This window comes from Bos indicus x Bos taurus, chromosome 14 (assembly GCF_003369695.1).
Source record: "Bos indicus x Bos taurus breed Angus x Brahman F1 hybrid chromosome 14, Bos_hybrid_MaternalHap_v2.0, whole genome shotgun sequence".
NCBI classification, from domain to species: Eukaryota; Metazoa; Chordata; class Mammalia; order Artiodactyla; family Bovidae; genus Bos; species Bos indicus x Bos taurus.
In genome coordinates, this window is record NC_040089.1 from 17,239,791 (window position 1) to 17,252,950 (window position 13,160).

Below are 13,160 nucleotides of genomic sequence, written 5' to 3' on the forward strand. Positions count from 1 at the left end.
AGATCAAACCAGTCAATCCAAAAGGAAATCAACCCTGACTCTTCATTGGAAGGATTGATGGTAAAGCTGAAGCTCCAATACTCCAATACTCTGGCCACCTGATGCGAAGAGCTGACTCACTGGAAAAGACCTTGATGCTGGGAAAGACTGAGGGCAGAAGGAGAAGGGGGCGATAGAGGATGAGATGATTGGATGGCATCATCAACTCAATGGACAGGAGTTTGAGCAAACTCTGGGAGATAGTGAAGGACAGGGAAGCCTGGTGTGCTGCAGTCCATGGGGTCACAAAGAGTCGGACACAACTGAGCGACTGAACAATAACAACAAAGGTAGGAGAGAAGGACTCTATTAATTAACCCATTTCCAAATCATTGCTAGCGATACAAAAGCCACAAGTGCTGGAAGGAAGGATATGAGTGAGCATGGCCAGCCTGCCGGCTCACAGAGGAATCACCAACGCCAATGGAGGCATGCTCGCCCCTAACGTGATTCCAGGCACATGTGTCCCCTCACGGCGCCCAGCAGAGCTCCTGTAGTCCCAACCACGGAGTGCCTACCACAGAAGGAGGGGCAGTCAATCAGGAGACCCGGCCGCTAGGAGCACAGAGCCAAAGACACAGACAACGACTCTGCAGACCCAGGCCGCCCCTCCTCCTTCAGAATTCGCTGAAACATCTCCCCCATCACTCTTCCCAGGTGTGAAGGACAGGGTGGCTTTCTATAGCCAGGGCCCCACACTCCTTTACTTCTTTATTTTCCAGCACCTTCTAAATTCATCCCCCTCCTCGTGGTGAGCAAAAAGTGCTGAGGTCCGCAGAGTGAGCGACCCTGCTTCTTTGACGTCCGAGACACACGACAACCCACTGAGAAACCCTCTGGGAGAAGGCTCAAAGGCTGGGCCTTTGTGGGCACCTGGCCGTGGGTGTTGATTTGGGGGCCAGAATGGCTGACCTTTCAGAACTTTTGAGGCAGCTGATATTCATTATTAATCTTTTAGAGGCACTAAAGCTTCTCTAAAACCACCTCCTGAAGTTAGACCTTCCCTTGGTCTTCCCTCAGTGCTTACTGGTTTATGAAAATGCATTAAATCAGGAGTCATTCTGCTCCCCTTCCTACAAAAAACGTCCCACTCTCTCAGCCCCACTGATTGGCTGGCGATGCTTCTCTTCATCAACCCCAAGACAGCAGCGGAACCTCCTGCACGATCCGGCATCTCCCCCTCCTCCCCACTCCCCGCCCCCGACCTGGTCCTGCTCCGTCCTCTTGAATTTAAACCTTTAGCCCTGCGGTGACAGACAGCAAGTTGGAAGGGGAAGGGAGGCGGTGCTATTTATAATCCGCCGGAGTTCACCCTCAGAACACGGCCATTTTTTTCCAGGCCACCTGCCAGAGCCCACATTCCCCAGGCTCCATATATGGGCCTCCCCACAGGCCCCTGTGGCCACAGCCGCACCTCTGAGGGGACTCAGGCAGCCAGGCTAGCCAGGAAGGTAAGGCCGGATCTGCTTCTCCGGGGCCTGCGAGGAGGCCAAAGCCAGCTGGGCAGCCTGGCCTCCCCACGGCGGGGTGACCTGAGACAGGCAAGGAAAGAGTCAGGAAGCCTGGGGTACCAGCCTGATGGAGCTTGCAGGGCGGCCGGCTTTCCCCCCAAGGCTTGAATAAGAATGGGGAGGGAAAAATGTATTCTCCCTATAAAACATTAGATCACCCCATAGTTTTGCCAAGTGGTTTTCAATTGTTTCCACTGCGATGTGACTGAGGTCCGTGGCGGCCTTGCCAGCCCCCAAGGGCTCCGAAAGCTGGATTTATGGATACCCTTGGATTTATGGATACCCTTGGATGGGCAGATGGGAGGGGAAGCCCAGGGAGGGTGGGCAGGCCAAGGCAAGGGAGCAGGGCTTGGCCAAGCTGATACTTTCTGCAGGCTCTCAGCTTTGATTAGCATATATTAAGGATACAGAAAGAGAAAGGCGTCTGGCCTCTCCTGGGCATTTGGACACAAACACCCAACTGCCCTCGGGAAGCCAAGCATGGCAGCAGCAAGAAGGGCCTGACTGGTTGAGCTGTCACTCCGGGCTCTTCTCATCTTGCTTCTTTCTGTGCTGATGCTCCTGGGACCAGGCTGGGGCCACAAGTGGGTGGGGCATGGCCCCACGGAGCAGGAGTCCTGGGAACCCTCCTCTAAGTTCATGTGGGCAATTTTACTTCAATGTCTTAGAAAGCATCTCCAAACCTCCTCCAGAATGGTCTTCAGGGGACACAGCTGTACCAAACCAAGTTCAAGTCCTTCCTCTGAACAGCTTTCTGTGGTCATCTGGCTGTCTCTTCCTTAGGATGGAGAGCATCTGGTATTGTGATGAATGGTTATTGTTAATATGAACGGTTTGGCTTTACTGAGGGCTACTCAACACCAGCCATTTAACACACAGCATCTCATTTAACTCTCATTCCCAGCTGGTGCTGGTGGTAAAGAACCTGCTTGCCAATGCTGGAGACAAAGGAGACGTGGGTTCCATCCCTGCGTCGGGAAGAGCCCCTGGAGAAGGGGACAGCAACCCACTTCAGTATTCTTGTCTGGAGAATGCCACGGACAGAGGAGCCTGGCGGGCTACAGTCCATAGGGTCACAAAGGGTCAGATACGACTGAAGCGACTTAGCACACACACACACACCTCATTTAACTTCCATGTTGCTTCATCAGTGAGGAAACGGGGGAGCAGAGAGGTTAAGCACATGTCCACCCTGAAGTTGTCCAGCTCCTCACTCCCAGCCTCTCCGCTGTACACAGTGGTTCCTATCACTCCTGCTTGCCATCTGCTCTGTTGCACTTTATCCTTGCAGGTGGAGACCACTGTCTAAACCCTGTCTCCTCTTCTCTCCTCCCAGAGTCAAATGAGACCCACAGAAAATCTTTGCTCATGTGGCAGTCCTTTGGCCAAGACACCCTTTACCTTTGAGCTCTTTTCACCCTGGGATGGATTCCTGAATCTCTTGACTCCGTGGCCTCTGTCACCCACCCTGAGGGGCCACACGATCCTGCCTCTGCGGAGGTCCCAGCCATCCCTACCGTTCCTCTTTTGCCTGCGACAAATATGGGACTGGCACTTCAGCAGGGGAAAAGCAGCAGCAGGAGTTGATCAATTCCTAAGCAACGAAGATCCTGTTTTCATGCAAACGTCCTCGGCATTAAAACAAAAACAAATTCTTCCTAGGGCGCGTCCTGGATGCCAAGTCTTCTTGCAAGAAACATTTTGAAGCAAGGTTCTGCGCCTGCGTGAGAGTCTAAGGGGGGGCTGGGAGGAGAGCTGCGTGCCAAGCACTGTCTTGATATGCTTTCCTTTTAAACTTGCAGCCACTCCATGAGCTAGCCACAGTCAGATCCGAATTTGACAGATAAGGAAACAGAGAGAAATGAGGGAACGTATCCAGGGTCAATCAGCCGGCGAATGGCAGCCAGGGCACGTGACCAGGTCTGCCTGAAGCTGTATTGTTTTGGACAGGGACACAGGTTATCCACTGCGACTGTGTTCACCTTACAGAGACGAGGGGGATGACCACGAACATCTCAGATGACGACGGGCAAAATCTTTTTTTTTTTCCCTTAGTGTGCTTTTCCCATCACATAAATAAAAAGTGTGCTTTTCCCATCAAATAAAAAGAAAGGATGGTGCCTGGATACCATTTTTCTTCTTACAACAAACCAGTTGTGGATGTGAATCTGGATGAAATGTTAGAACTGACTAAATACTGTTGAGTCTGTGATGCCTACAGAGTGCTCAGAGCATCCTGACCACTTGGTTCTGGCCACACACGGTTTCAGTTCCTTGTCTCCGAGGCTAACAGTAGATAAAGGGTGACTGTGAGAGATGTCACAAAGCAAATCAGGGCCTTTAGATGAATGACAGTAAGTGCCCTTGAGTTCTGAAGAGGTGGGGAATCACTGAGGGCTTCCTGGAGAAGGGATTTATTCCAACTCAGAGGTCTCCTAACAGATCACTGTGACCTGGTCTTACAGGAGCTGGGTGCCCACCAACACCAGCTCTACCAGAACACTGCCAGGGTCGCTGGGCTTGCCCAAGGGTTACAGCGCCCACAGGGCATCTAGCCTCCAGCTGGCCCCAGCAGCTTTGTCCTTTGGAAGTTCAAAGGCAACACACATCGATGGGTTCGGGGCAGACTTCACGCGTCACTTTTGGTAAATGATCATACCACCAGGATTGCAGCTCTTTGGTGCTGCCCAACCATCAGGCACCACCCCCTTCCTGCTGATGCTGTGCCCACAGCTCATGGTGCAGCCAAGACTACAGCTCAAACTTCTTTCCTCTTGCCTCTGAAACCCTCTGTGAGCCCCCCTTTCTTACACTGAGGAGGTGATCACTGGCTTCATCACATGCCCAGAAGCAGCCAGGCAGCTGGGATTGGGAGATACAGAGAGCAGCCTTCTTAAGGTAACCTAAAAGGGAATCCAGGGCAGGGAGGAACTCCCTCCCAGTGCTACCACAGCAACTGGGACCAAGCAGGCAAAGGTCTGGTGCAGGGAACAGTGCGTAGGCAAGTCTGGCAAAAGAAGAGGGCCCATAAAGGGGCTTTGTGGAAGTTAAAAGTGACAAGAACCATCTGAGTGGAAAGAGCATGGACTCCGTGTACAAAAGACCTGGGCTGGCATTCAAGACTGACTGTCCCTGCATCAGGGGTTGAGAGCACTCCCCGGTATTCACGTTCTCCTTTTCTTACTAGGCAGCAGCTAGACTACATTTCCCAGACTTCCTTGCAGTGACAGGTGGTCATATGACAGTTTTCTGGCCAGTGGAATTTGAGTAGAAGTGATGCAGACCTGGCTCCTAAAAACCTCCCACTTGGGGCTCTCTCCTTTCTCCACCCACCCACTGAATGGAGAGAGCTCCCAGGACTAGAGGGAGACAGAGCCACAAGAGGGAAGGAGCTTGGGTCCCTGAATCACAGTGTGGAACACGGCCTGCTGGACATACATGCTGACTTGTGGTATGAGCAGAAATGGACTCCTAAGTTGTTACACCATTAAAATTTTGGGGTTGTTACAGCTGTTAGTTGAATCTGACTAATACAGACTTGCATTTACCATGTAACCTTTGGATGAGTTTCTTAACCTCTTTAAGCTTAGATTTCCTCATCTGCAAAATGAGAATTAAAAAAACCTTCCTAAGAATGACTGGATCTACATTTGTAAAGTTCCCACAACCCAGGGTGCATTATGACTTTTGCGAGCCCTAGGCACTTTTGCCTCTGCCTGTCAACCCTTCCTATGTTAAAAAAACTCAAAACCCATAAAAAATTAGGTTTTAATGTTACATTGATATAAAGACAAATACACTCCAGGCTGGATTAACCGTTATGTTTATTATTATTTATTATTTTAGTATTCAATTTTATATACATTATGTTCATTTTTTCTTCTAATTTTAAGTGAAGTTAAAATGAAACATTTTCTGGGGCCCTAAAAGTATTGTGGGCCCTGGGCACCATGCCTTTTGTGCCTAATGAAGAAACTGATCCTTCTTACTACAAAGCCTGGCTCCCGATGCATGCAATAAATGATAACTATTATGGGTATTTAAAAAATAATAATAGGAAGATGGAGACATGAAATAGCCACAAATGGTTATGAAACCCTTTTCACACACCTCATTTCCTCCAGTGCTCACATCCTTTGTATGAGATGGTTTCATCTATATTCTCCAATGAAAAGAAGCAAGGCTCAAGGAGATTAAGTGCTTTGCTCAAGAAGGGTAAGAACATCCACCACTCAGCGCTTTCTGCCTGCTGGCTCATGCCAGGCACAATGCTGGACACTTGTTTTACTTTATCACTTTTAATTTTCACAACCTTGTGATGAGATGGGGCTTCTGTCATCCCCATATTACAACCGGAAAAAGAAATCAATGTTGAGGACAAATGAGTGAGCTGAGAATTGAAGCCTTCTGGTGCCATGTCTAATGGTCATTCTACCAGCCACCTTTCCATCTCTTGAGAGCTGTACCCTGAGCACTGATAAGTGGCCTTGCCTGTGGAGGGTGTCAGCCACCCCAGCACCTCCTTCCACGGCATGGAGAAGGGCCTGCTCAGGGCTGACATCCAGACACATCATGCCAGGTTACACTTGGGCTTCCTCATTCTCTACCCAAATGGACTCTTTCAAAGGTCTAATTATAGTGACTTCTATTTTCTTGTAAATAATCACGTCTGTCATAACTGATTTCACTGATCCAAGGCTCCAAGTTGGCAGCCTTAGAGGTCTGAGCCAATGTGTCAATTATGCCAAGTAGGCTGTAAGCAAAAGTTGCACGAAATTGAAGAGAGAGAGAAAAAAAATTAGTCGCAGGCATATAGATGGTGGGGACCAATACGTGCTTTTCTACAACAGCTACATCAACACAAACTCCTAAATGTGGCAATGGTGTCAATCTCTCACAAACCTAAGTTAGTAAAACCAAAACAGCCACCCAGATCCCAGGGAAGGAAAACGATCTTTTTAGTAGGGACTCAAGACTGAGCGACTTCACTTTCACTTTTTACTTTCATGCATTGGAGAAGGAAATGGCAACCCACTTCAGTGTTCTTGCCTGGAGAATCCCAGGGACGGGGAAGCCTAGTGGGCTGCTGTCTATGGGGTTGCACGGAGTCGGACATGACTGAAGTGACTTAGCAGCAGCAGCAAGCCTAGAAACTGGTTTCTCTAATATTTTTTTGAGTCTAAGGTGATGCCCCTAGGAATTTGCTACAGCTCTTTGTGCTTGTTTCCAGGAAGAAAGACAGGATGCAAGTCTCTCTTGTATGAAGGACTCCCATAGCCTTAAGGGCGATGGTTTTTGAGTGTGGTTGTTTAGCCAGCACTGAGTCATAGCTCAAACGCTGTCTCCATATTTTGGTCCAAGTCTCTCTCCACCAACCTTATCAGTACTGTGACTAAGCAAATCATTTCACCTTCCCCAGTTCATCTCAGCCTTCTCATCTATAAAACGGTGACAGCCTATAAACTTCACAAGGCAGAATGACATAATGACCATGTGTGACAGTCTGTTGGAAACTGTGAGTGAGGCATACATGTTAGTCATCATCAGCATGATGAACACACCAGATACACTGAGCCCTGTTTTCAATCCATCACGATGGTTTCTTTCTCTTCTCAAATGACTCTAAGTAGAAACAGTCATGCTTCAAGTCAAAGCAGGGATGGGAGACGGGATCTGCTTGGGACTTCTTTCTTTAGGAGGGATTTGAAAATCATCTTGAAATTAAGCTCTGAAAGTCCCTGTGTTGACGTGAAGTCAGTGTGAGCACCGTTCTGCCCTCTCTAAGCCCTGGCAAAGCAGCCATGGAAACAGCCCAGGAATCAAGAGATTTAAGGGAGCAAAGACCATCCCTAGCTGAGTCCAGGCGCATGGTTAGACCTGGAGTAAGGCATTGCTTGTGGCTGTTGTTGTTTAGTCACTAAGTCATGTCTGACTCTTTTGTGACTCTGTGGACTGTAGCCTGCCAGGCTCCTCTGTCCATGGGCTTTTTCTGGAAAAAATACTGAGTGACTTGCCATTTCCTCCTCCAGGGGATCTTCCTGACCCAGGGATCGAATCTGTGTCTCCTGCATTGGCAGGCAGATTCTTTATCACTGAGCCACCAGGGAAGCCCCAAGGTACTGCTTACCCACCAGCAAGCCAGTGGCAGGAACATGAAAATGGCAAAGGATAAGGAAGCAAGAGGATCCATTTGGCAAGAAAGAGGTCAGTCTTAAGCCTCCTGGTTCCCCTTTTGGACTGTCTCCGATGTATTAGTTTGTGGATGTCCCACTTTACATACAACACTGTGGGCTGAGCGCGATTCTACAGTGAGGTTTGTGACCTGGGGAGAAGGGCTGTTATCTGCTCATAGACTGGACACCACTCTATCAGTGCTGTAAAAAGATGCTTCTACAGCCTTGCTTCCACAGCTGGTCACTCCTGGATCTGCAGTCCATGGACCCGTTTTCCACCCAGACTCTGTGATGCCTCCGGGCTCCATCCCCTGTTCCCCTGCTGTTCTGTAAGTTGCTAGATTTGACTCCTTCTCCCTGTCCCTTGAGATCTTCTAGGGTACCATCACCCAATGTGTTCAACTATCGCTCTCACTCCCAGCTTCGTGTTATCTCTGACCACAGAGAAATGATAGTGACAGCCGCCTAGATGCTTTGCAAGGTCTCAGGCTTGGGGCCCAGCCCTCTTCGGACCTATGTGAACCCGTTTAGTCCTCAAAAGAAGCCAACAAGGCAGGTGTTACTATCTCCCATTTTACAGACAGGGAAATTGAGGTTTTCAGAAGTGAATGGTCTTTACGTGTTATTGTAAGCTTGTAAGCAGCAGCATGAATTCAAAAGTCTAGACTGAATAGCTTCTAAGGCAAGCATTTAGGTCTTCATTTAAGCCATAGATAAACATGTGGATAGAATGGGGTTGAGTCAGAGACCCCAGGCTCACTACCAGGAATCTTGGTCCAGGCAATTTCATTCAGGTCCACTGGCACCCTTTGGGGTGGTCATTTAACCTGTAAACTTCTCCAAAGGAACCATCCAACATTTCTCCAGCATGTTATCAAGTAGCTCACGAGTGGCATTCTCAAACACCTTAATGACAACCAAAGATGCCTAATTGTGGCTCCCCTCAACACACACCTACTGGCTAAAAAGCCATGAAAAAACCTGAAGTTAATCAGCCTCCACCTGATCCAGGGAGTCCAGGAAGCTGGATCCCAGCGAGCACCGTTGTGCCCTCTCTGCTGCTGCTGTTTAGTTGCTAAGTCATGTCTGACTCTTTGCGACTCATGGACTGTAGCCCGCCAGGCTCCTCTGTCCATGAGATTTCCCAGGCAAGAATACTGGAGTGGGTTATCATTTCCTTCTGCAGGGCATTTTCCCGGCCTAGGGATCGAACACACATCTCCTGCTTAACGGGCGGATTTCTTTACCACTAAGCCGCCTGGGAAGCCCCTCTGCCCTCTCTAAGCTCTGGCAAAACAGCCTTGGAAACAGCCCAGGAACCAAGAGGTTTAAAGCAGCTAAGATCACACTAGCTGAGTCCAGGTAGAAGGTTAGACCTGGAGTAAGACATTGCCCACCAGCAGGTCAGTGGCAGGGAGGCGACAATGGCACAGGCTAAGGGAGCGAGACGATCCATTTGGCAAGAAGAGGTCTCAAGCTGGCAGGTTCGCCTTTCCCACTGTAATTCTGGGGCACTGGCGGCACTGTGCAGAAACAGCAACCCCCAGCAAGCCTTCCTGAAGCATCCGGGCAATACTGACAGAGAGCCGTCAGAGCACACAGACATCAACAGCCTGCACTTATGAAGCTCCTACTATTTGTCAAGCATTTCGTGTGGTGCTGACTTTCATGATCTCTTAAAGTGCTTTAAAATATATATATATATATTTTTGCAAAGAAATACTTGCTTATGGTCAAGAAATCAAATAACTACAGAGGTTGATCATAAAAACCACCAGCTTATAATACAAATTAGCCACCCCGCAAAAGCAAATCTGTTTTCCAGTTCTTTTGGTGGTGACTTCTCTGAGTGCAGGGTTTCTCTTAACCTTCCAAAAGACTGATGATGCAGACAGAATTATTACCTCTCTGCACAGATGATGACAGGGTGGGGTAGCCTCGGGTCACACAGCTGGAAAGGGGTGGAGCCAGGAGTCAGACTCACATCTGCCTCCCTCCAGGGTCTGCTCTTAAAATTTGAGGCTCTGTGGCTGACACATCTGGAGCCGAGTAAAGGATGTGGCTCAGGTCATATGGGCCCAGGATGGCTCCTAAGGTCACCTGTTGTCCAAAATCACATGTGGAAGACACAACTAAATGACATCATGGGATTACACACATGAGCTGTCTTTCTTCCTGGGAGGTCTGTTTTCAGCTCTTCTTTCTAGTCTCTCTGGGCCTGATCTCCTCCAGCCACTTCAGACATCTCTGCCCTTTCTGTTATGATACAACGGCCAACGTGACATCACAGGGCGAGTCTCTGGGACCCTTATATTCCTCTCCAGGAACCTCATATCTTCCTGTCTCTTATCCTAAAAGATAGCCTGTGCAGCATTTATCACCATCTCCACTGGGACATTGCAAGAAAGAACCTTCATGAGGTTCATGAAGAAATGGCTTTCTCTGGTTTCATGCATTTGCAGTGGAAAGCGTTACAATATGGACAATATCTGTTGATAATACAGCTACTGGTTAAAAGCACCAACCCAGACTAGTCAGGTTCCAATCTTAGTAGTGGCACTTGCTCACTAGCTTTGGTAACCTGGCAAGTTATTCCTTTCTCTGTAGCTGATTCTTCAACTGTAAACCGGGAAGGAGTGTAGTGAGAATTATGGATTATGAATGACGAGGGTTAACAGATGAGAGCTCTGAACTCTACTGACCAGAACCAGGGCTCCAGGCATACTATTGTTATTTATCAGTACTGTTGTTGTTGCTGAGCATCTTGCAGTTTACTCAAGGTGTCAATACACATCGTATGGTGTCCTTGTATCTAAGAGGAGTAAGGACCGAAATGATCGTATCTCTTCAAAGTATAATTATTACTCAGGGAACTCAGACTGGGCCTCTGTGATGACCTAGAAGTGTGAGATGGGGTGGGAGGTGGGAGGAAGGCTCAAGAAGGAAGGGACATATGTGTACCTAAGGTTGATCCATGTTGATACATGGCAGAAACCAACACAATATTGTAAATATCCTTCAATTAAAAATAAGTAAACTAAAAATAGTGTAATTATTAGTCCCATTTTACAGATGAGTAAGTAGAAAAAAAAGTGACCTGCCCAAGGGGGCAGGATGGCACAGAGTCAGAAGCAGTCATGAAGACGCATTTAAACTTTCCTGCTAAGGCTGGGTATCTTTGGGTAAATCACTGTACCTCTCTAAGCCTCCTTTGTAAAATAAGGGCTGAAGCCAAGGCCTCTCCACCACTCTCTAACAGAGAAGTGATCAGCACTGCAGTTGAAAGGTCTCCCAAGTTCCCAACATCAGACTCTGGACTTGAATTAGGCGTCTTCCACTTACTACCTGGATGACTTTGGGCAAACTGTCTAGTCTCCTTGGTCTTCGGTTTCCTCATTTGAAAAATGGGGCTAATAACAGAACCCACTGTAGAAGGTAGTCATGGGAATTGGATGAGAAAACCCTGCTAACATCTCAGGAGAAGACCTGGCCTGTGGGAGCACACGGCGAGTGTCAGCTGTTGTTCCTAAGCCTCGGGTGGCCAGCCTGGCCTCCTACACCCTATAAACCCTGCGTCGTGTGTATTAGCACCATGAACTTGCTCCTTACGGTGAGGTGCCCGCTGGGCAGGGCATCACCTGTGGTTTCCAGGTGGCCGCAGGCAGGAGTGTTAAATTCTCAACCTAAATCCAAAAGCCACCTCCAAGTGCCTAACGTTTCACCTCGAATGGAAAAACCTACTTTTCTGTTTCTGCCTATAACACTGATGGTGGTGTTTTGCTTTCCTTCCCATACAGTCTGAAAATCCTGAATAAATGGCAGAAAGAATTCGCTGAGTCAACAGTATTAAAACTCTTAGGCGTGAAGCATTTCCTACATTACCAGAAGTGTAAAGGGATGTTTTGTTAGGTCACTTCGTTCATGTCTGACTCTCTGCGACTCTATGGACTGTGACCCGCCAGGTTCCTCTGTCCATGGGGATTCTCCAGGCAAGAATACTGGAGTGGGTGGCCATGCCCTCCTCCAGGGGATCTCCCAACCCAGGGATCGAACCCGTATCTCCTGCATTGGCAGGCGGGTTCTTTACCGCTAGCGCCACCTGGGAAGCCCCACGAAGGGATAATATTTTCAATTATACTACTCAACACATATGCTATTGAGGGCCACATTGCCATTATTTGTAGTTAGCAGGAAGGTGGTTCATTTGTTCCAGTGGAAACTATCTGAGCCGCCCAGGGGCCAGGCATAGCCCCACGCTTTGATGATGCGATGACGATGACAATTATAGTGGCAGCCCTAGCAGTTAGCCCTGCACTCACCAGTCACCTGTGGTGCTGGATCTCCTCCCTTTCCCCTGCAGGCCCGCTTTCCCCCCTTCACCCTGCTCCGTGACCCCGTGGACTGTCTCAGTGCGGTCCTTAACCACTGTGTCCAGGTGAGTGGCGTCCCACTGTGGGATCCAGAAAATAAAAAAAGAACTCATGCCTCAGTTTTCCCATCTGCCAACTGGGTCAAACAGTAACATTTACCCCATGAATGTGGCTTAAATGAATTAACATGTTTAGAACAGTGCTGGCCATAGTAAATGTTAGTTCTTACTAATCCTTATTATCTGGAGGAAGAACTAACATGGCCATTCTGCTCCAGCTACCCTGCTCTTGAGTTCCAGAGGCCTCCTGCCCCATGAGGTGTAGAGGAGGCAGGGGCCACAGCTGTTGCTAGCCCAGGGCTTCCCCGTGTCTTGTTGGCCCTGTGTAAGCCTGCCCACCCGCCTGTCAATAAACATTCATTAGCTCCCCTTACCTCCCCATTACCTGCTGGGACCCTAACTCAGACACTTGTACATACTGTGTTTTTGTTTTTTCAGTTTTTCAAGAATTTTCTCTAATGCTTATAAACATCTCCCTGCCTCCCACTACCCACTGATGAAAGAAGCATTATTGTGCCCATTTTTAAGGATAGGAAAACTGAAGCTTAAAGTTCAACCCAAGCCCCACAGTTGCTGCTGCTGCTAAGTCACTTCAGCCATGTCTGACTCTGTGCGACCCCATAGACGGCAGCCTACCAGGCTCCCCCTGGGATTCTCCAGGCAGGAACACTCGAGTGGGTTGCCATTTCCTTCTCCAATGCATGAAAGTGAAAAGTGAAAGGGAAGTCGCTCAGTCATGTCCGACTCTTAGCGACCCCCTGGACTGCAGCCCACCAGGCTCCTCCGTCCATGGGATTTTCCAGGCAAGAGTACTGGAGTGGGGTGCCATCGCCTTCTCCAAAGCCCCACAGTTAGGAAGTAATTAAGCTGAGTTTCAACTTCAGGATGAGTTTTCATGCCCAGGCGTGGCTTTAATGCCCAGTGTTAATGGCACATGCATGCCTGACTTCCCCAGGGTTTACAGAGGAAAGGTAATGACAGTCTTGCAGCGATGACTACTTTGACAGG

At 48.7% G+C, this 13,160-nt stretch overlaps 1 protein-coding gene and 1 long non-coding RNA gene across 2 annotated transcripts in view; one reads left to right on the forward strand and one right to left on the reverse strand.

The window, feature by feature from the left end:
• Positions 1-13,160, reverse strand: part of ZHX2 (zinc fingers and homeoboxes 2) — a 179,944-nt gene that overhangs the window by 140,483 nt on the left and 26,301 nt on the right. The gene's annotated exons all lie outside the window — the stretch shown is intronic.
• Positions 274-3,662, forward strand: LOC113904142. The gene is made up of 2 exons (XR_003514421.1): positions 274-1,490; positions 2,887-3,662. It is a non-coding gene; the product is annotated as an uncharacterized LOC113904142 (long non-coding RNA).